General features: G+C 36.2%; 1 protein-coding gene across 1 annotated transcript in view; it reads left to right on the top strand.

Annotated features, from left to right (window-relative positions):
* The window catches only part of tiam2a (TIAM Rac1 associated GEF 2a), a 207037-nt gene that overhangs the window by 5001 nt on the left and 174945 nt on the right, over window positions 1–27091 (top strand). The gene's annotated exons all lie outside the window — the stretch shown is intronic.

Raw genomic sequence — 27091 nt, forward strand, 5'->3', positions numbered from 1 at the left:
AATACAATAAATAATTTATTATTTATTAGTATTTGTTCAGACCACCCCATAAAAAAAATTCAAGAGCAAGTGGCATAGGTTTCTATTTTTTTTTTCTTTGCTCTTAAAAAGTTAAAACGTTATGGTCACATATATGTGAATATAAACTGTATTTTTATAGTTTTACAGTTCATTATTATTTTTTAACTTGCTATTGTTATGCTTTAACTGATATTTACATGTTTTTTTAACATTCAAGCAGATGTTCCTAATACAAACGTAAGTAATTATAATGAAAAACATGTTGTTATATATTATAACAAAAAAAAATGTTGGTCGGTGCATGTGCAGTGCCGTAAAGAAACACATATCGATAGGTAGCATAACTCGCCTGCACAGCTGATTCACACAGCGTCTCTCCCGCTAACCGTAATAAACACTGCATGGAGAAATTCAGCTGCACTGCCAAAACTTCATTTTTTTTTTTTTATTCAGACAATTTTTTCCCCAGTATTTCAGTTTTTACTCAATAACGGTGAGTTTTCCAATGTAGCGAAGTAAATTACTTGTGTCAAAATGAACTATTTTAAAAACTACTTTAAAAATGACAAATTACTCATAAAATCTACTCAATTACAGTAATGTGACTAAATGTAATTAGTTACTTTCCACCTCTGGTGATAAGAGTATATATTATGCCCCTCAACAAAAGCTTAGTTTAGATAAACGTTTTGACAAGTTGATCATGTTAAAGCTAAATTTGGCAGATTATTGTGCGTATGTTACAAATAGCTTCTAAATTATTGTCGTTTTCTCTGATAAACGGCGTTTAACTGCAGGTTGGAGGCTTGTGCTCTTGTACTTGTTTGTTCACTGACATAAGGGGTGCTCTAACGGCCAGAATGCCTAGTGTTCATATATCGGTTGATCCCGATTATCTGAAAAAAATTGATCAGATTAATCAGCCAGCCAATATGTCGGTTAATTAAAAGTGGATGTGTTCCAGACCTTATGTTAACTGTGATTAAAAACCAGGGTTATTCCACCAAATATTGATTTCTGAACTCTTAAAACTTTATAAATATGAACTTTTTTTGCATTATTTGAGGTCTGAAAGCTCTGCATCTTTTTCTCATTTTCTGCAAATCAATGCTCTAAATAAGTATATTCTCAGTTGGAATTTGGGAGAAATGTTGTCTGTAGTTTATAGAATAAAATAACAATGTTCATTTTGACTCAAACATAAAGCTGTATTTCGACATAGGCTCACATGCCTTAAAAATGAAGTCATCCAGGCTATGAAGGAACACACAAGGAATCCTGTAGTAACTTAAAAGTGTTAAACAAACCAAAATACTCTGTGAAGCATTTACGAGGATCTTATCTAGGAGCTGTTCCTAAAGGCTGGTAACTCTGATGAACTTATTCTGCACAACAGAGGAAACTCTTGCTCTTCTCAGTGGTTCAGTTTCATCATTACATTTTAGATGGCCTTTGTGCTTGTTCTTAAACTTTTTTTGACTTTGACTTTTCTTTACTTAGTTAAGTAGTTTTTTCTTCTCATAATCTGGATTAGAACATTATTCAAAAATTCACTATTCACTGTATTCCTGCAACTCTACCTCTTCACTACTTTACTTTAACTGATGCTCTCAAACACATTAAGAGACAAGAAATTCAAGTAATTAACTCTTGATGAGTTCAGCACAGCTGTTAACTGAAAGCTGAACATTCCAGGTGACTCTACCTTAACACTGTTGAACACACATGCATATAGTATACTTTTGATGAGATCTAGTGGAAATTCCTGTATTTTTAATATTTCTGTATAGAGTTGCATGGTGTACCGAAGGTTCGATTCTTTTTCGATACTACGTCATCACAAACGATTCGGTTCTTTAGCGTTCGATGCTTTCGATACTGTATATAGCCCAGTCACTAGCTTCAAATGAGTCAAATTAGTAGGCGCGATTTGATTCAGTTCATAAGAAAACTGATTCACACCGCAGCAGTCGGTGTGGCAGGATTCAGATAAACTTAGTGTTCTGAACAAATGAATCGATTCACGCGCAAGCCAGCAGAGCAGCAGCGAGTGTAGAATGGCGACGGCTAAAATAACAGATGTCTCTCGTCCGCGACTTGTGGACAAAACGGGCGCGAGGAGTGAAGTGTGGGAAAATAGTCTGAGATGTAGGCATCTGTTTTTTATTTATATTTTTATTTTTAAATAGAATAACGAAAAGTGAAACTAAACTACTTTATTTATTAGCGCTGTTTTCACTCCCGCAGTTGTACAGCGGGGGGTGTTGTGCCGATTCTGTCCGCGAAGCAGGAGTCGGATTCAGTAGCGGATTCGGCACAAGCGCGGCGGCACCTCGCGGTCCGCGGTGTTAGTTGTAAGCGCTCGCGCTAGCCGCAAAATACGACAGAAAACACGGAGGGAGCTGCAGACTTATGTGTGGGACTAGAATATGAGCACGAGAAGATAAAAGAGAACCTTTACCTGTGAGTAGCTCACATCAGAACACGCAAATCTCTCTCTCTCTCACTCTCGCTGTGTCTCTTTCTCTGTGTGTCTCTCTCTCTCTCTCCCTCTGTCTCTCTCTCGTGAACGCCTCCGCGTTTGACCTGCAGCACTGTGTTTAGCTGTTCTTAAAAATCATTTTAATTAAATAATAGTTCTATGCTTCTATGTTACAGTGTTATTTAACATAATTCTGATCATATTTCGCTCATTCATTTAGCAGACAAGCACCCTGATCTCTACAAAGAGCTGAGAAGTAGACAGGTTAGTGGAGTTAGTCAAGATACACTCTGTCTGTAGCTTTACTAAGATTTACTAGCGACTGCTAGTAAATCACATTAACACGGAGAGGAGTGTGCAGGAGTTTTGTTTTGGACCCGTGTTTTTCTCTATTTCTCCATTATCCCATTGGCTGTGAAACATGAACTCAAGATGTTTACGTTTTCGCGTTTCCATCGCAAATCTGTGGTCAGGCACGTAGCCTGCTTGATCGTTACACTGAACATGGGCTTATTAAAAATGGTAAACGGTTGATTAATAAAACGGAGCAGTGAGTGTTAAAATGAACATAACATTGTAATGTTCTTCTGTCTCTTTATTTTCCTTATTCAGAACTTAACTTCTGCCCGCCCGTCAGGTTCACATAGTCAGGCTACCATTACCTCTGGTTTTAGTTTTAGTTTTTAGGAAGTGTTTAGATAATTATGTTATAGTTAAGGTTATAATAACGAAACTTGTTTTTTGTTCAAATGTTTCATTTTAGAATAAAAACATTTGCACCGATTGTTCAGTGTTCAATCCAGTTCAGTCAAAAATAAACATTTTATGTTCAGATATTTTTATTGTTTTTTTTTTTTCTTCCAAGTATCGTTTTGGTATCGAGAATCGTGATACTACAGTTGGTATCGGTATCGAAGTCAAAATTTTGGTATCGTGACAACCCTATTTCTGTATATATTGCAGGGAAATAATAGGTTGCTCTGTCCTATACCCCCCTATAACCAATAAGTATCTGACAGCAGGTGGTGCTAATGTTATGGCTGATCAGTTTCTAGATTAAATGTATTTTGAGGGAGCTCCTCAAACCCATTAGCTGCTTTTTTTCGGGCTATTTTATTTGGCTGTTATTGATGGTGGAAAAAATACCCCCAAAACCCCCATAAGCCTTCTCTCCTACCCATATACCCAACTGCTATAGAGTTTACCATTAGTATAGACCTTATGACCATATAACTTATCTTTATAATATAGTATAAATTATCATCATAAGCAGCCACATTTTTTACAGCTTGTTGGGTAACACTCTAAAATAAGACTACCTTTATAAAGGATTTATGAATGGTTTATAAAGGGTTTATGAATGGTTATTAATTAGGGTTGTGAACTGGAAATGAGCAAAGTAGTGATTCCACACTCATTCATACGGTCAAACCTCAGATCTTTCTAGATTGTGATTATACTTTGTGTTTTCCATCAATCAGCATTAAACCTGTCATATTTTATATATATATATATATATATATATATATATATATATATATATATATATATATATATATATGACAGGTTTAATGCTGATTGACAGGTTTAGTGCATTTACAACCTAATCAATAACAAGTAATAATCTAATTTACAATCGTTTACAAAGGTAGTCTTATTTTAAAGTGGTCCCGCTTTTTGTAGCATCTTGTCTGATGGCCTACTCTTAGCTCATATCTGATGCACATGAGCAGATGCTGATTTTGTTCACTAGAGGGCACACTGACTCTTCTGCAAGCTCTAAATGACTCTACATGGTTGTCTGGGTTGGTAGACTGGCAACAGCTGGATTTATGCTGCAGTGTCCAAAATCAATGGTCTCTATTTTCTGTAGAATGCTATTAAATATTAAATCATACACTGCAGACTGTGAGCAGATTCCCAGACAGAGATTAGGACTAGTCTTGGACTGCACAGGATTTTGAACAGAGATTTCCATTGAAAGAAAAAACATAGTCTGTGGCTTATGTGTCTTAAATGGCTAAATTTAAAATAATATAAAATTAAAAAAAATCAGGATCAATAAACTATCTACCTATATATCTATCCATCCCTATTTAATCCTTCTCTGGGAAACTGACAGTATATGCAGAGGTGTGAAGTAAAGTAGAATTGTATGTTATCTATACTGAAGTAATAACAGGGGCATATCTAATAGCTAGACATTCCAAGTCTACCACATATCAATAACTGCTCCCTGATTCCCCTAAATCAGATAAAATTTCCCGGAACACAAACCCGCACACAGGTGATACAAACTTTTATTGAATTGAATTTAAATGTATTCCCCAATCACATGTGTGAATGAGACAGAGAGAGAGGGATAGAGAGGTGTCCCCTCGTGTGCATATTCATGAAGCACATGCAAAACAGAGAGGGGTTTTAGTGAGTTTTTAGTGTGGAGTGGGCAGTGTTTTTTCCCCTGCTGGATGGGATGCGTTCAGGAGCATCGTGGCTCCCATTAAAACTCACTTCACTTCTGAATTCTCTAAAGTATATCCATGTCTGTTAAAAGTCTTTCATGTCAATGAAAGTCTTGCCTCTGTACAGTTTGTAATAGTGATTTTGCATTGCCCACGGGGGACTAAATGATTGCAAAAGGCATGTTTAGGTGATTTTAATTTGCTTACTTTATTTCAGTAATTCAGTTTAAAATGTTCAAAAAAGGGTGATCTATTTTAAGTGTTTATTTTATTGTTGATTATGGATTACAGCCAATATAAACCCAAAAATCAGTATCTCAGAAAATTTGAATATTATATAAGACCAATTGGTGCTTTTGTTAGTGTGGGCAGTGTGTCAAATCCTGCTGGAAAATGAAATCCGCATCTCCATTAAAGTTATCAGACTTGATATAAACCATCACAGAGTCTGGAGGAAGAGTGGAGAGACACACAGTCCAAGCTGCTTGAGGTCTAGTGTGAAGTTTCTACCAATCAGTGATGGTTTGGAGAGACATGTCTGTCATCTGCTGGTGTTGATCCACTGTGTTTTATTATCAAGTCTAAAGTCAGTACTGGACACCTTTGCATATAGGGTCAGTTTTCCAGACAGGGATTGGATAGGAATGGATATATATAAAAGTAGATAGCTGAATTTTCTTCTTCTTACATTTTAAAAATAGCCTCGTTACTCCTATTTCATTCAATCCAATAAAAAATGGACTAGTACAAATGCTCCAAAATGAAAATCAATTTTCCATTGACTTCTATTCTGTTTATGCTTAAAAAGGTTTATTACTTCTACTTTAAAGTTACTAATATTACCATTTTGGCAGTAACCTGCAAAGTCTTTACATTAAAAGTAAGTATTTGCTTATATTTAGAGAATCACCCTTATTGTACAATATTTAACCCTTTAACTGCCGGTCTTCAGTCTCAGAAACTCAGATATCAGTTGTGTAATGGGTTTACCATGTTACACATGCTGTAGCCGTCAGTTAAGACCCTACAAACTGTTATCAGATGTTATTATTGCTGCCTTTGGCTCACTGACACCCAGTATTTCTCTACTAACAGCAGGCAGGTGAAATTATAGGGTTAATGGTCTATTGTTAGTCTCAGTGACGGAGTTTGGAGGAGGAGCTCCAGGTACACAGAGCACGAGTGAAGAACAGAGTGCATTAAATAAAAAGCTTTCAGAAGTAAAATCAATTCAATTACAGCACTCCACATTAAAATGAAAACCTGCTTTTAATATGTATTAAAGTTAATGCTAGTGCTTGATGTTGAAACTGTCAAGTGTCCAGTACAGAATATATTTAAAATATTTATTTATTTATACACAGCTCAGGAAAAAATGAGAGACTTAAAAATGATGAGTTTCTTTGATTTTACTCATTTGAAATCTCTGGAATATAATCAAGAGGAAAAACCAAGCTGAACTGCTTGAATTTGTGCACCAGGAGTGGCAAAAAGTTATCCAAAAGCAGTGTGTAAGACTGGTGGAGGAGAACATGATGCCAAAATGCATGAAAACTGATATAATTAAAAAAAAAAATCAGGGTTATTCCACCAAATATTGATTTCTGATTTCTTAAAACTTTATGAATATAAACTTGTTTTCTTTACATTATTTGAGGTAAGAAAGCTCTTCCTTTTTTGTTATTTCAGCAATTTCTCATTTTCTGCAAGTAAATGCTCTAAATGACAATATTTTTATGTGGAATTTGTGAGACATGTTGTCTGTAGTTTATAGAATAAAACAACAATGTTCATTTACTCAAACAAATACCTATAAATAGTAAAATCAGAAAAAAACTGATTCAGAAACTTGAGTGGTCATTGATTTTTTTTTCAGAAATGTATAATATAATGTACATCAACTGGTCTCAGCCCAGGACCCACTTTTTCTCATGGTCAGTAAGTTTTGACCCACTTTTATAGAATACAAATCAAGCAAATTTATTTTTTTTAAAATAGCCTTGAAAAATACCCATTTAAACACACATTTGCATGCAAAGTGAATTTAAGAGCGTTTTTTAAGAAGCTGAGGAAGATGAAAACTGCATATATAAAAGTTTTATATATATATATATATATATATATATATATATATATATATATATATATATATATATATAAACTGCGCAAAATACATAAGGCCATAACATTAGATATTTTACTTCTCTGCATTCAAAGTACATTAATAACAAACTCTGTCTTTTTATTCCCCCAATATAAAAGATGAGGACAGAATCAGATTAGCCCGTCAATGAACAACGTGAAACCGAAATTAAACGACCCAAAGACATGATGAACCCTGGTGCAGACTTTTTATCCCATGCTTATAGGCGTGAAAGCGTCTTAATTTTCAAGTGGTGCCGAAACTTTTACCCACTACTGTATTTAGATAAACATAAAAAAACATCACCACTTTTTAAACCTGTATAACGTGTTGCACTGTTGCCTTGGCCAGGAATTGAACCCCAGTCTTCTTAATGGAGGTCAGTGGTGTGGCAGCTTGCTATGCTATTGTAATAGTTAAGCCACAGTTCTAAAAGTAATTGCATATTTCTGTTAGCTCACAGCCTCACCAGGATTACAGGGTCACTCTTTCTTTGTCTGAATCCCCCCGCAGGACAGTGGGGGGTGGGGTGCAGGATGGGGTCAGAGTTCAGCCACTGTCTGATGGGGTCAGCAGGACCGAGTCTTTACCGAGGCGCCAGCAACCAGTGGAGCAGTTTAATCTGCTGATCGGCGTTTGGGAAGGAGCTGGAGCAGATCACAGCAGGCAGGGATGCCACTGAGCTTATTAAAGTGAAAGAAAGGGAAAGATGCCGAATGCGGTCGAGCTGGCACAGCCTGAAGGGTTTCACAGCAGAGCACGGGAGCCAAGCCTGTGCCCGAGCTTTAAAACACAGAGAGAGCCGGCAGTTCTGAGGAGGAGAAAAATACCCTGTAGACAAAAAGGAAGATTTAACTGCTGCTATTAGCTGTTTGATTTCAGTGCGTTCTCTCATTCTGGCAGAAAGAGAGTGAGAGATATTACATCAGAGGATGGGTGATGGCAGCATGATGAAAGTTTTCCCCAGTCTTGAAAGGCCCTGGGCACGGGTTCGAGAACACCTGGATACTATATTGTACAGAAAAAGCTTACTGTATCCTACTAGTGCATCTCAAAAATTAGAATATCATTGAAAAGTTACTTTTTTTAGTAATTCAGTTCAAAATGTAAAACTCCAAGGCAACAAAAACCCAAAAAACACTGTCTCAAAAAAAAGTCCTGCTGGAAAATGAAATCCGCGTCTCCATAAAACCATAAAAGTTGTCAGCAGAGGGAAGCATGAAGTGCTGTAAGATTTTGTGGGAAAACGAAACTGCACTGACTTTAGACTTCATAATAAAACACAGTGGCTCAACACCAGCAGATGACATGTCTCTCCAAACCATCACTGATCATCAGTAAATTTTACATTTCATTTATAAATCAAGGAGCTGAGTCTGGAGGTCTAGTGTGAAGTTTCCACCAATCAGTGATGGTTTGGAGAGACATGTCATCTGCTGTTGTTGGTCCACATGTTATATCAAGTCCAAAAAAAAAAAAAGTGATCTTAGAATAGATCACTCTGTGTAATACATCCATATAATATATAAGTTTTACATTTTGAACTGAATTACTGAAATAAAGGACATTTTTTAATAATATCCTATTCTATTGAGATGCACTACTATATTACAGGGGTTGGACAGTGGAACTGAAACACCTGGTTTTAGACCACAATAATTTATTGTGGTGACGGACAGTTCTGGTGGAAACAGGAGAGTTGAGGTGCACATTGAATTCTGCCGTGGTTTGATCAGCCGTGGTTTTATGTTTTTTGGATACAAAAAACCCGAACATCCCTTCAGACAGCTTCCTCTTGCGTCCACAGTTAATCCTGTTGGATGTGGTTGGTCCTTCTTGGTGGTATGCTGACATTACCCTGGATACCGTGGCTCTTGATGCATCACAAAGACTTGCTGTCTTGGTCACAGATGCTCCAGCAAGTCGTGCACCAACAATTTGTCCTCTTTTGAACTCTGGTATGTCACCCATAATGTTGTGTGCATTGCAATATTTTGAGCAGAACTGTGCTCTTACACTGCTAATTGAACCTTCACACTCTGCTCTTACTGGTGCTCTTAATGTGCAATTAATGAAGATTAGCCACCAGGCTGCTCCAATTTAGCCATGAAACCTCCCACACTAAAATGACAGGTGTTTCAGTTTCATTGTCCATTAACCCCTGTATCTAATATAGTATATAAAGTGTTGAATCCATGTTTTATCAGTATGTATAGATTTTTGGACTTTTTCTATTTGTTTTCATTTGTCCTTAAATATTTATACAAAATAAAGGACATCCTGCAAATCAAATGCTGTACAAATGTTACTGTATCCTCTTTTTCTAATATATCCAATACAATCCCAAAAATATATATAAAATGTATAAAAGTTTTGTATCTCTAAAATGGCAGTCATATCTGTATTAGTTTCATATATATATATTTATATTTGTGGTAAAAACACAGCATCACCACTGATAAGTTCAGAAGGTAGATCACTTTTTATTAAAGTATGGATTAAATCTCGTAATTAACCCTCACCCTCTTACAACTCACTTCTGTTCTCATCCTTCCTTTCTCTCTCACACTCTCCCTCCCTCCGGCCCAAGAATATTTTAATGAGTATTTCTGTAGTAAGCATTGTAGTTCTGTAGTACTGTTACCTAGTGTACCTTTATTGTAACGGTAAGTGTGAGCAATCTTTGTCACATCAGTGCATGTAAAGTTTTTGTTACTTTTCTGTTGGTGCATTTTTCCTAAAACATTCATAAAAAGTAAAAACGACATTCAGTAAATTAAATGCTGCACAGAAATCTATAAAAACAGGTTAAATCTCATTTTGTATGAGGGCAGGGGGATGAAGGTTTTCCAGTCTGGATCGTGTTGGATCAGCTCATCACCGTGCGCACTAACCCGCCGCCTCGGGCCCTGACACCTGGTTCAACACAGTGTGACAGGAATCTCATTGTTTCCACTGGGGAATAGCTCTGAAGACCAGCCCCTTTTCCACAGAGCCGCTTTAAAACAGATGTACATGACTGCTCTTCTGCCCCCAGGCTCAACTTCACTTCCTGTTTGTTTTCAGACACTGCAAACCAGAGACATTTATTAAGTGTGCTGTAGAACCTGCCTCAAACATGCCGACCACACACACACACATACACACACTCTCTGAACATCAGAGAGGACCTGATAAGAACACTAACACACACCAATCAATTACATGGTGACATGGCGTGCTGGTGTGTTTGTGTGTGTTGTGCTGTTCACATGATGCTGTTGATGGACAATTTCCAGTCCAGTAGTGACACTGTGGTGTTTAAAAACTCCAGCAGCACGGCTGCATCTGATCCACTCACTGTACCATCAGCACAACACACATGGAGTATGGAAGAACAGGGTGAAATGAGGATATTAATAATAATAATAATAAAGTATACTGAGAAACAGATACAGGACTACAGTCTGTATTTATTATAGATAAAAGAAAATGCATAAGGGCTTTAAATTAGGTAAACTTTAAAGCGTTAATGCACATGATGGATTTGGTTATTAATATATTTTTATATTAAGTTATTTCAATCAATCAATAAATATTTATTTTCACTCGGAAAGAAACATTGAGGGTGACCCTCATTTACAGGATTGCCGAGCCTTTATAACATCAAAGGGATTGAATACATGTAATGATAAATAAGAAATAAAATAGTAAATAAAGAAAGAAAGAAAAGAAATAAATAAAAGTACACATTTTAAATCAACATTTAATAAAAATATATATGTAAACAGAAAATTCTAAAATACCATAAAAAAACTAATTTGACATAAAAATAAAAAATGTATAAATATAAAATAAGTAAATAGATAATAGTAGAAGTAAAGTAAAATATTAAAAATGATAAGTGATTAAATAAGTAACAGAACTAAGAGCAAGAATGAAAATACAAAACATTAAAATGAAATAAAAAATAAAAGAAATAATAAATAAATAAAAAATAAATGAATAAAATAAATTAAAAAAAATATATATATATAAATAATATAAGAAAAAAGATAAACTAATAAAAAAAAGTCATTTAAAACAGTCACAGGCTTTCTGATGGTGATTAGAAACTAAAAGTTTAAAATGGTTCAGTGATCCCAGCGAGCTGAGCTTCAACGTTTTCCTATTTATTATTTATTTTAGGTTATTATTATTATTATTATTATTTATTTTTATTTTTTTTTTTTAATGCAGTGTTAAGTGTGTTAAGTAACCAAGTTTGAGTCACACTTCCGCAGTGTTGAGAGCTTGATCTGGTCTCAATCTGACCCAGCTGTCAAATATACTTCTTTAATTCTTTAATTGATTTAAACTGCTGATTAGGTGCAGTTTAATCTGATATATTAGCCAGATAATATACTGCTATGAACAAACGCTGTCTCTGCTGCTGCTCTATGCTGTTTACACACTGAGCGGAGTCTGTGCTGCGTTCACTGCTCACATCTGTGCTGCACATATGAAAACACTGTGTTTGAACGTATAAGGGTAAATTTCCAGCATTCTGTTTTAAAGCAGCTTCACTTTGCACAGATATAAATGCGCTGGAACACAGAATCTTCTTTCTATATTTAGACAGCTTCAGACCAATCAGAGGAGACACTGTGTTTGCGTTGTTTATTGGTGCATATTTTGGTGCGTTTAGGTTTATGTCTGTGTGAAACCAAATCAAACAGAGGTAGAAAACACTCCAAATTTCCTTCGGGATAAATAAAGCATCCATCCATCCATCCACCCACCCACCCATTTCAGACTATAGAAACTTTCACAACTACACGTGTGAAAACGCTCTTTTATACTCATTAAATTAAATTCTAATTCAGAAATTCTTATAACCAAGCTGAGATGTTTACAATAAATAAAAAAAATAAATAATTCCTCTATCCGATTTATCATGCATTCTTTATTCCAGCGCCCCACTTTTTAAATTTTATCTCCTCTCAAACATATAATAAGTATATACTAGTATTTTAATTAACACCAATAATAATATAAATATAATTGCATTTTACATTTCTTACATTAATTATTTTATTCACATTTAAATATCCACTATAAAATTTTGCATCTCAAGAAGAACAAGTGCGATTAATCGCAGTTTATCACAGAATATTGTTGTGATTAATCTGATTAAATGTTTTAATCGATTTAGAAAGAAGAAACAAGAATTACACATGCAGAAGACTGAATCTATTTTAAGACACTGCCCCCCTCGTGCTCACTGATGATGAATGATTTATATGAATGCCGTGTGTGTTCAGGTATGAATTTGCCCTTTGGAAAAAAGATATCAGTCCAACACAAGCATGCAGACTGTAAATCACTCTACTGTTGATATGGTGCCATCAGTAGACCTACTTAATCAATTTTAGGATTCCCAAATTGTTTAGTTTACGATGATTATGCGATCCACCATTAATTTGATCAGTGATTTGTTTTTAAATCAGGAATCTGATGTTGAAATTCTGAGGAAGGTATTGATATAAGAGGCACAAAAAATACAATAGTGAATGAAACAATACCGTAGTATTTAGTCTAGGACTATTGTGGACTGTGTCATGCAAAAGTACTTTTAATTGAAGTTCATTTTTAAAAGATTTCATTCCAGGAGGCTCTGAGTGGTCCAACCGACTAAAACGCTGCCCCTATAATCAGGAGGTTCGAAACCTGTTCATGTAGCTTGCCATCATAAACCGGAGACCTGAGAGAGCACAATTGGCCTTGCTCTCTCTGGGTGGTTAGATGGCGCTCTTTCCCAACATTACTCCAAAGGGTGATGTCGCTCAGCACTAGGCATCTGTGAGCTGATGTATCGGAACCTAGTCGCTGCGTTTTCCTCTGAGTGCGCTGTGATTAAACTCGGCAATGCTGCATCAGCAGCAGTTGAAAAAGAGGCGGAGTCTGATTTCTCATGTGCCGGAAGAGGCATGTGTTAGTCTTCACCCTCCTGGTGTTGGGGAATCACTAGTGATAGGGGGAGTCTTAATAAGTAAGTTGGGTAATTGGCTTTGTAAATTGGGAGAAAGTGAGTTTAAAATTAAAAATAAAATTATATATATATATATATATATATATATATATATATATATATATATATATATACAAAAATATTTTATTCCAAGTCATTCTGAAATATTTCTTGGTCCAATAATCAGGAACTGTTTTTTACACAGTATGAAGAGATAACAACAGCACAGTAAAAACAGAATGTAAACTGATAATAAAGTATTGCCTCAGTAATGACTTACATGACAGTAATGACAGCTGTATCCAGTGTGAGGTGGTATCTTGTGAGTGAGTGAGGTCTGTTGAAGACTGGCCAGCGCACTTGTGGCACGACAATACAAATCTAATTGGCGTTCTAGATAGGCCTGAAAGTGGGTGCCAGATTTAATATTAATAGTGTGTCACCAATACGTCATAGAAGGTATTACCACCCAGACCAGCAACTCTGGCACAAATTACATCCCCATCCAATGCAGAGGACCTCATTTGCATACTCCACATCGCTTAATCGTTCATTAGACATGAATAGAATGTCCCATGACTTTTGGCATGTTAGTGTATGTGGCAATATTAGAGGACATATTTTTAGATAGGGGTCCTCAAACTTGTACTCAGGGCTTCATAGATGATCCATGTGTTTAATCCATATCTGTATAAATAACATTATACAGGCTCTCAATTTTGAAGGAAATCTCTGGATTCTATACCCTATTATGATACTATATCTTATTGCATCTACAGTTTATCATACACAATCCTTTAATATGCTATTATTGTTTCAATAAGCTTCTGCAAAGTCACAATATTTATTTCAATCCAGTGTTGCTGGATTAATTTTTCACCAAGATCTTGCAGCAGCATTGATGATGGTAGAGTCTGACCACTGCACAAAGCAGCTCTTCTCCATCCAGCACATCCCAAAGATTCTCAATGAGGTTAAGATCTGGACTCTGTGGTGAACTCTCTCAATCCATGTGTGAAAATGATGATCTCATGCTCCCTGAACCCTGAACTCTTTCACAATTCCAGCACCATGAATCCTGACATTGTCATCTTGAAATAACCAAACAAAAATCCATTGATAGAATAACCTGGTCTATATTCAGTATATTCAGGTAGTCAGCTGACCTCATTCTTTCAGCACATACTGTTGCTGAACCTAAACCTGCAGACCAACTGCAGCATCAACCCCACATCATTTACTCACTTACATCGAGGTGAAGGCTTTTCCATTGTTTTTGCCCTCATTTGCCCCACTTAATCCTGCAAATCAAATGGTGCACACAAAATATATACGAAAATGACAGGCAGCGTTTTGATATGATGCCACAAACCCCAGTTAAATCTCATATTTTGGCTTTGTTTTTCTTGAGACGTTAAGTCTCAAGCCTTCAATCACCCCTCCCCAGCGGCTCCTCCAATCTGGTCAGTCAGCTTGCTTCATCAATATTCCCCCACTTATGGGGATTAATTATTCATGATCATGTTTATTAATGACCGCAGGCATCTGTGCTCCCATGTGCCCTCTCCCTACGACTGCGACCAAACAGGAGATGAGATTAAGGATTGAAGTGTGAGGTTTATCCTCATTTAACACACGCCTGGTTATGGAGCCGTTGATGCGTTAAATGGAAAAATGAGCCGTTTCCTCCCTCCCTCGGAGGGAGCAGGGTGGGATCTCTGAGGGACAGGAAGCCTTAGAGAGGCTCTCTGAGCTTCCAGCTGTGACACGGCATCTGGCCTGAGGGAGCGCAAGGTTCACACTGTATGGGGGAACTCACATACTCAGATATTCAGCGCCAAGATACAGTACTGCCTCTCCTGTCTGTCTGCCTGTCTGTCTGCCTGTCTGTCTGTCTATTGGCTTATTATAGTGTAGGACAGAGCTCTATTTCTTCTATATAGTGCTCTGGTCCATAAATCAGCTTATTTGTGGGTTTCTCAATGCAAGAAATAAAAGATTTGCTGCCTCATATAAAACAGATCCACTCAGAGCATACAATCCAATCCAAGATGCGATAGAAAAACTCTTTCAAAACTGTTTCAAGTCTTCTGGACAACACTGTTCATGTCCAAAGACCAGTTTAAAATCATTATTAACCATCTTAATCTTCTTCCTATCTCTGAAGCCATGTCCTGAAGTCCTAGTCTTCTCATTGTCTTTTTTCCAGAAAAACAAATGTCGTTTTAAAGAGAAAGTAAATACTAAACAGCATTTTTTTTATTTAATCTACAAACATTTTTACACATCCAGTATGCTCCAGTAATTTTGCGGTAAACTCGCTCTCTGCATCGTTTCTGTGTCTCTTATCTGCTGTGTTTAAACTTTTTTAGAGACACCATCACATTTTAATGAATTAGGGTCGATAATGACATCACGACTAATCGTTGCAGGACAAACCTACTAGACGCCCTGTTTTTAGAATGAATAAATGTGGCTTTGCAGGAATGGTAGCAGAAGCACATTGATGCCATTTATTGTATAGCAACCACCACAGACGCCAATCCAACACCTTAGCAACCACCTAGCAACACCTTAGCAGCATCAGGGCAGCACCATAGCAACCACCCACGAATCAGCACAGCAATCACGCTCGAAGTTTCTGCAGGAACTGCGATCTAGTTAGAACATAGGCTGTGTATAGCTGGACAGAGCATCGTCTCTCAAAAGTGAAGCCACCACAGGTCTGGCGCCCCCTGCTGTTCGGTTTCAGAAAGCTGTGTAACCCCACCCATCCCCATAGGTTTCAATGGCAAAACAGACAACTTTCAATCACGTTTTTTTCTAATATACTGTAATTCTACCTCCATTATTTAAATGCAACAGCTAGTATAACCTCTGCTTATATTGTCAAATTTTTATATCCCCGCAGAATTAGTTTAAATTAGTTTAAAAACGTTATTCAGCTCTATTCAAAAAAGGTGTGGTTATTGTAAAAGGGCTGGTTATGGGCGGGACCAATAACAGACAATCAGCTCCGCTCCGCCCCGCTCTGCAGTCTGTGACCGCGAGGCAGCCCTCAGGGGCGGGGTTATTCAAATGAGTAGGCTGTCTCTCCACAGTCTTTCTCCCTCCTCTGGTCTCTACTGCGCAGACTCAGGTTTCAGGATCGCCAACATGGCGGAAGATTTTGAATGAATGGGAACGGCAACACGGCGTCCATCTTTTTTTACAGTCTCTGAGTTAGACTAGTTTGTCCTCTCTCCGCTCAGAAACACTGCTGCTTTAGATTTAAAATAAAAAAGGAGGACTGCTGCTTTAATGTTTGATGAAATGTTACCAAAGAATCCTAACATAAGCAGGATCTAATCCACACATTTGTCCAGACAGCACCTTATAAAACCTCTCTAACTATTTTTTCTTATTTAACCTTGTCAGCTTGTCTTTGCTCTCTGTCTTCTGTAGACCTCCCTCCTTCAAGTAGCTTTTCCTAAAAACATATATTTTTTATTTTGATAAGATTCTAGGTGCCTAAATGTGTCTTCAATTGAGATATTAAGAGCAAATATTAAGATACTTTATAGACACCATAGCAACACTTAAGCAACAACCTAACAACACCATAGCAACCACCCACAAATCAGCACTGCAATCTTAGGGACTACTGCTTTAATGTGTTTCCAAATAATCCTAACATAAGCAGGATCTACTACACACACAGTGTGTTTATTTATTTTTTCCTCTTCTTGGGTTTGCCTGCTTTGAGATCCACTGTTCTGCAATTGGGTTCAACAACCCTTTGGGCTGGAGAGCTACTAGTCTGTAGCACTCGATCACATTACACTTCATTTTCCAAAACAGAATTTTTTTTTGTGGCCCGCCACATAATGGCTTGGAAAATATTTGGCCTGCAGCGCCATAGCAGCACCATAGCAACCACCATGGAGACCATAGCAACACTTAAGCAACAACCTATCAACACCATAGGAAATACCAACGAATCAGCACTGCACTCACGCTTGCAGAGGACATCTTAAGGACTACTGCTTTAATATGTTGCCAAATAATCCTAACATAAGCAAGATCTAATCCACACATTTAAAATCCCTCTACCTATTTTTCTTCTTTAACCTTTTCATGATTAATAAAAGCAGCTTGTCTTTGCTCTCTGTCTTCTGTAGACCTCCCTCTTTCTTCAGGTAGCTTTTCCTGCGTGGAGAGTGCTGTGGGAATGATGGGATGTGAGTGAATGAAATGAGAAATGGGTGGAATCAGAGGAGTGCTGAGGCAGCACGGTGCTCTCAGCGCTCAGCTCCACTCTCCTGCCCTCCAGAATGGGGATTTATGAGTGACCGTCCCTCCTGGTCTGGGCTGGAGGGAGCTGCGGGTCCCTGTTCTGCTCCTGGTATCGATTTTGGGAGGAGAGGAGGTGCTGAGGGAGCTCATGCATGAGCAAGCGTGGCGGTGCTCTCGCCTGCTCCACTCGCCTGCTCCACCCTCCCCCAACTTCACATATTTACACTCACACCCGGAGAGCCGTCCCCGAACAGCAGTGGTGAAAATGAGAAACATAACCTGGCAGATGTCCGCGAGGGCCTCGGCTCCAGTACCCGATTCTGTTCCAGCCTGAGATCATGCTGGAGCACAGGATGGAGCACTGGGGTGGAGATGGAGGGCATTTTTTAGAGCAGAATTCTTCAGTTAGTTAAATAACATAAAGCAGATTTATATGAGAACTGTTATTTTTGCTGCTGAGCTCCCTCTAGGGATAAGGAGAGAAGTTCAAGTTTACTCCACTACAGTAAATACAAATCAAGCTTTGAGCGCTTCATATTAGACAGCTGTACACCTACAGGTGTTGGACAATGAAACTGAAACACCTGGTTTTAGACCACAATAATTTATTGTGGTGACGGACAGTTCTGGTGGAAACAGGAGAGTTGAGGTGCACACTGAATTCTGCTGTGATTTGATCAGCCGTGGTTTTATGTTTTTTGGATACAATCCGGGTTAGCACCTGAACATCCCTTTCAGACAGCTTCCTCTTACAGCGTCCACAGTTAATCCTGTTGGATGTGGTTGGTCCTTCTTGGTGGTATGCTGACATTACCCTGGATACCGTGGCTCTTGATACATCACAAAGACTTGCTGTCTTGGTCACAGATGCTCCAGCAAGACGTGCACCAACAATTTGTCCTCTTTTGAACTCTGGTATGTCACCCATAATGTTGTGTGCATTGCAATATTTAGAGCAGAACTGTGCTCTTACCCTGCTAACTGAACCTTTACACTCTACTCTTACTGGTGCTCTTAATGTGCAATTAATGATGATTGGCCACCAGGCTGCTCCAATTTAGCCATGAAACCTCCCACACTAAAATGACAGGTGTTTCAGTTTCATTGTCCATTAACCCCTGTATACCTGCATTTGTTGACAAGCTGTAAGAGGAACTGAATCAGCATCTGAAGTAAAGCTGCAATGATGACCCTTGTGAAAGGGAAGTATACTTAAGAGCATTAAAATTGTTTAAATAAGGTAAAGAATACTAAAAGTGCATTTTCAATTCAATATACGTTATTAAAAAAGTACATTAAATATACTTTCTTTATATTTCCATAGAATGTATTTTTAAGCAATGCTTTAAATTTTACGTTTTGTTGGCATTAAATACACTAACTTTAGTGTAGTTTTTATTTCCAGTAGCATTAAGGTGTACACTATGTGCATCAAAACACAAAGTAGTACATTTACAATATATTTCAAGGGTATTAAAAAAGATATTTAAAAAACACATGCTTAAATCTTTTTAATTTTGCGCAAGTTGTACAAAAAAAGCACTCAAAAGCACAATTTAATACTTTAATATATGTGTAGAAATATAGCTTAATTACACCTGAAATATACTTAAGTTGCTTAAGTTGTTACCAAATAATAAATTTAGTATGTATTTCAGAACATATTTTAATTTCAAAACATATGTACTTTATGTGTTAAGTATACTTTTAAAATATACTTAATACACTTTTCTTTTACAAGGGTAGCCTTCATAATTGAGAAAAATGTCAAAACAGAATTTCACAGCTCACTCTCCGTCTCTCCAAAAATGTAAACACACCAGATAAGGGACAAGACAACACCCATACTCACTGTACATCAGCTCATTATACATTTGAACATATTCTTAGCATTTAAATCCAACATAAAGTGGATTCTGGTCTCTTCGAAGTGATAAAGAGAAAACTGTAGCCGGGGTTGCCAGGTCTAGGAAAAATCCACCTGTCAAAGGCTTAAACTAGCCTAATATCTACGTTTAACACAGACTTTTACAACACAGTGCATTTTCATTTTGAATGGTTTACATTGAAAGCTTTTAGGTGGCCGTGATAAATATATTTTGTATTTTTTATTTTTGCACAAACAAAAAACATCAACATACATATACTGCAAATAGCTATAAAATACAGTGCAGGTAAAGGCAAAAACCTAACATGGGCTTAAATAAATGATACGTGCAGAGACTCAAGAGAACTCCAGACAAACTCCAGTCCAACTAAGTTTCTTTAATATATTTACATTCTACTAACATACATTCATTTTTAATGAGCATATATGCAGCAGAAACAGGCAACAGCCTAATGCATCCCTAATTATATTATTAACATTAACATTTTAATATTTTAACATTATAGTCATTGGCTTTTAGAAAAAATGTGTTTTGGGGAGGGGGGTAGTGCACTATAGGATTATGTGGCGTAAACTAAGCTTTTGTCCTAAATTCCTTTATTTTTCCCCCTTTTATTACTTTTACTTTTATAAAAAAAAAAAAAAGTACAATAAAAAGCCTGAGTTGATACTTCAAAGTCTACTGAAGTATTAAAGTATTAAACCATAGTGTCTATACTTCTACCTACAGAATAATGAATGGGAATACTTTAGACATATTTGATGTGTGTGTGTGTGTGTATGTGTGTTGACTGTCATGGATTAAATTCTGCAGTCTGTTATGTAATAGCTATGAAGAATAAAGGGCAATCTAAAGATAGAGCAGCTATTTCTGTTTGATGGTTAAGGTGTGAGTTACACTACTTAAAGCTTGGAGCGCTTGGTTGTATTTATTAGGCTATAGATCAGTTACTAAGCAGTCAGCACTGGTTGACAGCTGGTATATTTGCATAATTCATGCTGGGTACTGTGGCGAGGGGCTGAACACTGATCACTGGAAACATGAAAAGAATAAAAAAAACACAAATTCAGTTAAACTGATGAAGCTGAGGCTACAGATTACTGTGCAACTCGACAAATAACAGATTAAAGACTCGTTTTAGCTCAGAATTGCTCTTTAATTAATCTGAAATATACTTAATGCACAAGTGTGTCCTCCTCTGGTTATATACATAGTTATTTATGAGGACAAAAGTATTGGGACACATGATTATTTATTGGATGAAGCACATCATACCAGTAAAAAGCTCAATGCTGGGGGGTTGGGTTATACCCCTCTATATAACCCACACCTGGTGTCATATGTTAATATTGATCTGCTTTAGAGAGCCCTATTCTATTGACGGTGCTTCTCTACAGGGATTAGTTTGTGTGTGTGTGTGTGTGTGTGTGAAAGCATTCAAAAGGTTTGTGGTTTGTTCACAGAAAACTGAACATACAGCTCTGGCAAAAATTAAGAGACCACTTCAGTTTCTGAATCAGTTTCTCTGATTTTGCTATGTATAGGTTTATGTTTGAGTAAATTTTAAAGTAATTCCAAATACAAATAGTAATTTAGAGCATTTATTTGCAGAAAATGAGAAATGCAAAGCTTTCTCTCCCCACATCAATTCAAACATTGATGTCCACAGCACAGGGCATCTGTGAGCTGATGTATCAGAACCGAGTCGCTGCGCTTTCCTCCAAGTGCGCTGTGATGTTACTCAGTAATACTGCATCAGCAGCAGTTCTAAAAGAGGCGGAGTCTTGACCTGATAGTGGGTGCCAGATTTAAAATTAATAGTGTGTCACCAATACGTCATATGAGGTATTACCACCCAGACAAGCAACTCTGGCAGAAATCACTTCCACATTCAATGCAAAGGACTTCATTTGCATACTCCACAGTTCTTTATCTTTCATTAGACATGAATAAAAAGTCCTATTTTTGGCATGTTAGTGTATGTGGTAATATTAAAGGACATATTTTTAGATAAGGGTCCTCAAACTTGTATTTGATGAGTGGGTTGGGTAGTTGCCCATGTAAATTGGGAGAAAATGGGATAAAAATTAGAAATAAAATTATATATATATATATATATATATATATATATATATATATATATATATATATATATTTTTTTTTTAATTCTCCCTGATTTGGGCAGCCGTGGTTTTATGTTTTTTTGGATACAATCCGGGTTAGCACCCGAACATCCCTTTCAGACAGCTTCCTCTTACAGCGTCCACAGTTAATCCTGTTGGATGTGGTTGGTCCTTCTTGGTGGTATGCTGACATTAACCTGGATACTGTGGCTCTTGATGCATCACAAAGACTTGCTGTCTTGGTCACAGATGCTCCAGCAAGACGTGCACCAACTATTTGTCCTCTTTTGAACTGTGGTATGTCACCCATAATGTTGTGTGCATTGCAATATTGCAATATAAAACTGTGCTCTTACCCTGCTAATTGAACCTTCACACTCTGCTCTTACTGGTGCAATGTGCAGCTAATGAAGATTGACCACCAGGCTGCTCGAATTTAGCCATGAAACCTCCCACACTAAAATGACAGGTGTTTCAGTTTTTTGTCCAACCCTTGTATATCTGCATATATCTCTATATATCTCTGTATATCTCTTACCGGTGCAATGTGCAGCTAATGAAGATTGACCACCAGGCTGCTCCAATTTAGCCATGAAACCTCCCACACTAAAATGACAGGAGTTTCAGTTTCATTATATATATATTTAAAAAGATTTTATTCCAAGTCATTCTGAAACATTTATTTTGGTCCAATAATCAGGAATTTTTTGCACAGTATAAAGAACTACAGCACATCTGAAAACAAAATGTAAACCTATAAAAAAGTATTGCCTCAGGGGATGACTTAGGAATGCCCACACCTGTATACGTTGTGAGGTGGTATCTTGTAATTGTGTAAGGTTAAAGACTGGCCAGAGTGGGAAATTTTTTTTAAATAATATTATAAAAAAAAGAGGTCTCACTTTTAGCTTCTTACTACAGCCCCCACAGTGTTATGTGAGTTTACTCACACAAGCAGTAACTCAGCTATTCTTCACATGGCATGCTGGACCAGGAGCCTGATGGCACACCACCCAGCTCGGCTTGGCTTAGTTTGGGGTCTGCTCCTCCGCTCGGCTGCAGGAGATGCTCACACTGTTTACATTTCAGCACGCGTGTAATAACCTCGCTTTACCTCACGCTCTGCAGCACCGGCGCAGTAAATTAAAGTTAAACATCTCCACCGTCCATCCCAGCGTTCACATACATACACAGAGCTGCTTCAGTGCTCTACAACCACAGTCACGAATTATCAGCTTTTACTGCATCTCCTATTATTATTATTATTATTATAGCATTTCTGAATAGAAAACAGGTGAAACGTGACTGTATACACTCTATACGCTCTCAGACAGAGCTGCTATAGTTTTCTCAGGGCTGTGAATATGGTATCAGCATGTAAATGCTCTTGGTTTGTGCTGATTGTGCCACTTTTTAATGTTGGCATCTGACTATAATAATAGACTATTACTGACCGAATCAAAAATAAACCACATACCATTGAGTTTCCAAGAGACGGAAACTGCTTTAAACCGTTTCTCATATACAGTACTTCCTCCCGCAGTCTAACAGATCCAGTTTCATAGTGGGGCACTGAGGGCAGGGGGATCGAAAAAATCTGCAGCCAGATTCATAAAATACTGTAGTGTCTTAACTAGGGGTGGGCGATATGGCTCTAAAATAATATCACAATATTTCAGGGTATTTTTGTGATAACGATATACTTGGCGATATAGGAAAACTAAAATAATTCATTCATTTCAGGAATATAGTATAATAGTATAAAAGAATAATCATAATGTGGCAAAATAAATAATATAGCATAAAATAATATAATGCAGCAAATAATATTGCAGAATATTTAGTGCATGCATATAAACTGCAAACTAAAACAATTATACAATAAATACACCTAAAGCTTCACAGTAAATAATAGACTACTTTTAAGACAGAACAACCCTATTATCACGATATTGATTTTTAATATCATGATCGTGTCACGATATATTGTATACGATATAATATTGCCCACCCTTTGTACCCTTCAATTTAACATTTAACCCATTCAATTCTTAGTTATGTTCCGGTGATATAAAAATGCTGTTTTTACCTGCAATGTACACAAAATAAGAAACTAATCCCATAATATGAAATCCAGTTAAATCCAATTAACTAAAATATGTAATTATTATTTTTTTCATTGTCTATTGTTTTGGAAGCCAACATTTTGATTTTATATTTGATATTAGTGCTGGGCGATATGGGAAAAATCATATATCACGATATGGAATTTTTTAGATCACGATAACGATATATATCACGATATACCACATATGAGTATGTTTTCAGTTATTCTTCGAAAAATATGACAAAATAATATCATTGCCTACTTTTTTCAATATGTATATATATTTATATATATGTTTCTAATGAAAACAGATGAGGTAGATGCAGTAGCTATTTTTTTTTTCAAAATTATACAGGTATTTAAATTGAGTTATCAAAATAAACTCAATTAACATTTTTTAAAGTGTCCGTCAAATAACGTAAAGCAGCGTCATGTTGCAAAACCACATTATGAAGCTTTTTTTTTTGTGAAGATTACTTTATTATCACTTATATAAACCGAGTTTATGCGAAGTGACCATGGCAATACATTTCATCGTAGCCTACTTTATATATTTGCATAAATAATTGATGAAATTACAGTAGAAACGATAGGGACACGATAGATACTTTTCTATCATCCCCACGATATTTATCGTCATATCGCACAGCACTATTTGATATTGACCTTTTTATATCACAAACCATTCCTACATAATAAATTATCATAGTTAAAGTGTCTTAATCACACAAAATTAGCCAAAATTAGCTCTTATTATTTTGCCTAATTGGTTTTACAGTGCTGCCACACTCTAATGCCAGAGCTGCCTTTTTTTCTCCAGTAAAGTGGGCGGGGCTAAGCTACTGTTTCATCGGCTTGTTAATTTGTTAATTGGCTGGTTCATGCTCCATTCTGATGGACAACAGTTAGAGTCAATTAGTGTTAATGTGCAACTCAACATTAAAAAAAAAAATGTAATGAATGCAGGGTTTGAAAGGGTTAAAGCTATATAGGAGGACATGCTGAATTACTCTGTAAACAAAAAGTGTTAAACAAACCAGAATATTATAGTTTTACACTTTAGATTCTTTTATAAAAGTATCACATTTATCTTTGAGGACAGATCTGCACACTCTTGGTATTTTAATCTCAGTGTCTTCATGAGGAAGAATCACCTGGAATAGTTTTCTCAGCGTCTTAAAGAAAGGAGTTCCTGGAGGTTCTGAACAATAGTTGCTGCTTTTTCTTGTATCTCAGTTCATCAGGTTTAGATCAGGGGATTAATGTGGAGGACAAACACTTTTATTTTGCAGTTTACTACATAATTCCATATGTGTCCCTTTATTGATTTCATATCTTTAATATTAATCTACAATGTAAAAAAAAATCAATAAATAAATATATTAAAAAAAAAACATTGAAAGGGAAGGTGTGTACAAACTTTCGACTGGTACTGTATATACAGTTCTGGAAAAAAATAAGAGACCAATTCAGTTTCTGAATCAGTTTCTCTGATTTTGCCATTTATAGGTTTATGTTTGAGTAAAATGAACATTGTTTTTTAATTCTATACTACAGACAACATTTGTCATTTAGAGCATTTATTAGCAGAAAATGAGAACTGGCTGAAATAAAAAAAGAGCTTTCAGACCTCAAATGATGCAAAGAATGTTCTGTTTTTTAATCACAGTTATCATGCATCTTGGTATCATGTTCTCCTCCACCAGTATTACACACTGCTTTTGGATAATTTATGCCTGCACTCCTGGTGCATCCATCTTCCTCTTGATTAAAGGTTTTCAATTTGGTAAAATTAAAGACACTCATCATTTTTAAGTGGTCTATTATTTTTTACCTTTCCAGAGCTGTATATATAAGAACAACTGATGTTCCCAAAAAATAGAATTACATTCTTAAATATGTAATAATTAATAACTTTATAATATACTCATACTGGTCTAAGACTATAAGAGTTCAGAAATGAAGAGTCTAAAATGATCAGTTTAAGTAGTAGTAGTTACATTTCTAGAACAAATGTATAAATGAACCAGATTAAAAACAGTGTTCTTAGTACTGTTAGTTTTTACATTAGGGAAATAATAATTTTCAGTGTGATGCCACAGTTCCCATAGTCTCAAGAAGGAAATATTTTTCTGTTTGCTTTTTATTTCAGCATCACTTCTACACTTCTACACTTCTGCACTTCTACTTCTTGTTTATTTATTTGTTTTAGTCTGATTTCCCTCCAGTTTAAACAGATATAACTGAATAAAGGAAAAATGTGTGCCTAGGAAAAAAGTGACATTTTTAAGAACATTTTTATTAAAGAACATTTGTTTATTTATTTATTAATTTATTGGAAATATAGCATTTAAGAAAGTGTGTTTAATAAATGTCCTAAATAAGAGAACATTGGTGAATTTGTGTATCTTTTTATAAACTGCGTAATCAGGTTTTAATAAGAAATTTCTGGTGTTGTGAGTAAAGCCCATTTTTATGAACTTACATGGATTATGAAATTTAAGACTGTACAGTATATTAAATATGTCACACTACAAATAGCATTAAGACAAAGTTCTCATTTTGGAAACCACAGGGCACCTGATCCTCATTAGTAAAATTGACTGGGCTGCGGTTTATTAGTCTAATTGGAGCCTTTTAGCAGAAATCTGTCTTATTCTCTTTATATTCTCACTTAAACACCTCCCAGCAGGATCACAGCTTAATGGGTGTGATCTTTATATGCTAAATAGTGCAGGAGTAACGGATCAGCCTTTTCTCTCATAGCACTCCACACATAATGAAGCTCTCACTGGAACACAGTGTTACAGTATTCTGCCCCTGATGGTTATGTTGTTTGCAAATTGAGTAAAATCTCATTACAGTACATTTGAAAAGTGCTGTATTTAACTACAATATTGTAGCAATTGTAGATTAGTGAACACTGGAGGCATTGTTTGCACTGTAAAACAAAGTCACGCTGCTGTTTTTCTCTTTATCATGTGAGTCATCACGTGTTTTTCCAAGTAAAAAATAATATAAAAGACTTATAAAGTAAAATAGGAGCTCAAACTTTAATTTGAATCAGGCTTTTTTTTAACAAGCTCAAAAACTGCTCTGTTTTATCGTTCATTCAGAAAATTCAATTTTCTGTTCACAATGCTGTATGTAATGTGAACTTAAGCTTCATAAACACAAAAGGATACAGAAAATGGATACAGCTCTATAGATACTGCTATTAATAGGTTTATGTTTGAGTAAAATGAATGTTGTTGTTTTATTCTATAAACTACAGACAACATTTCTCCCAAATTCCAAATTAAAATACTGTCATTTAGAGCATTTATTTGCAGAAAATGAGAAATGGATGAAATAACATTAAAAGATGCAGAGCTTTCAGACCTCAAATAATGCAAAGAAAAAAAAACAAGTTCATATTCATAAAGTTTTAAGAGTTCAGAAATAATCAACATTTGGTGGAATAACCCTGTTTTTTAATCACAGTTTTTATGCATCTTGGCTTCATGTTCTCCTCCACCAGTCTTACACACTGCTTTTGGATAACTTTATGCTGCTTTACTCCTGGTGCAAAAATTCAAGCAGTTCAGTTTGGTTTGATGG

This window comes from Astyanax mexicanus, chromosome 14 (genome assembly GCF_023375975.1).
Source record: "Astyanax mexicanus isolate ESR-SI-001 chromosome 14, AstMex3_surface, whole genome shotgun sequence".
Taxonomy (NCBI): Eukaryota; Metazoa; Chordata; class Actinopteri; order Characiformes; family Acestrorhamphidae; genus Astyanax; species Astyanax mexicanus.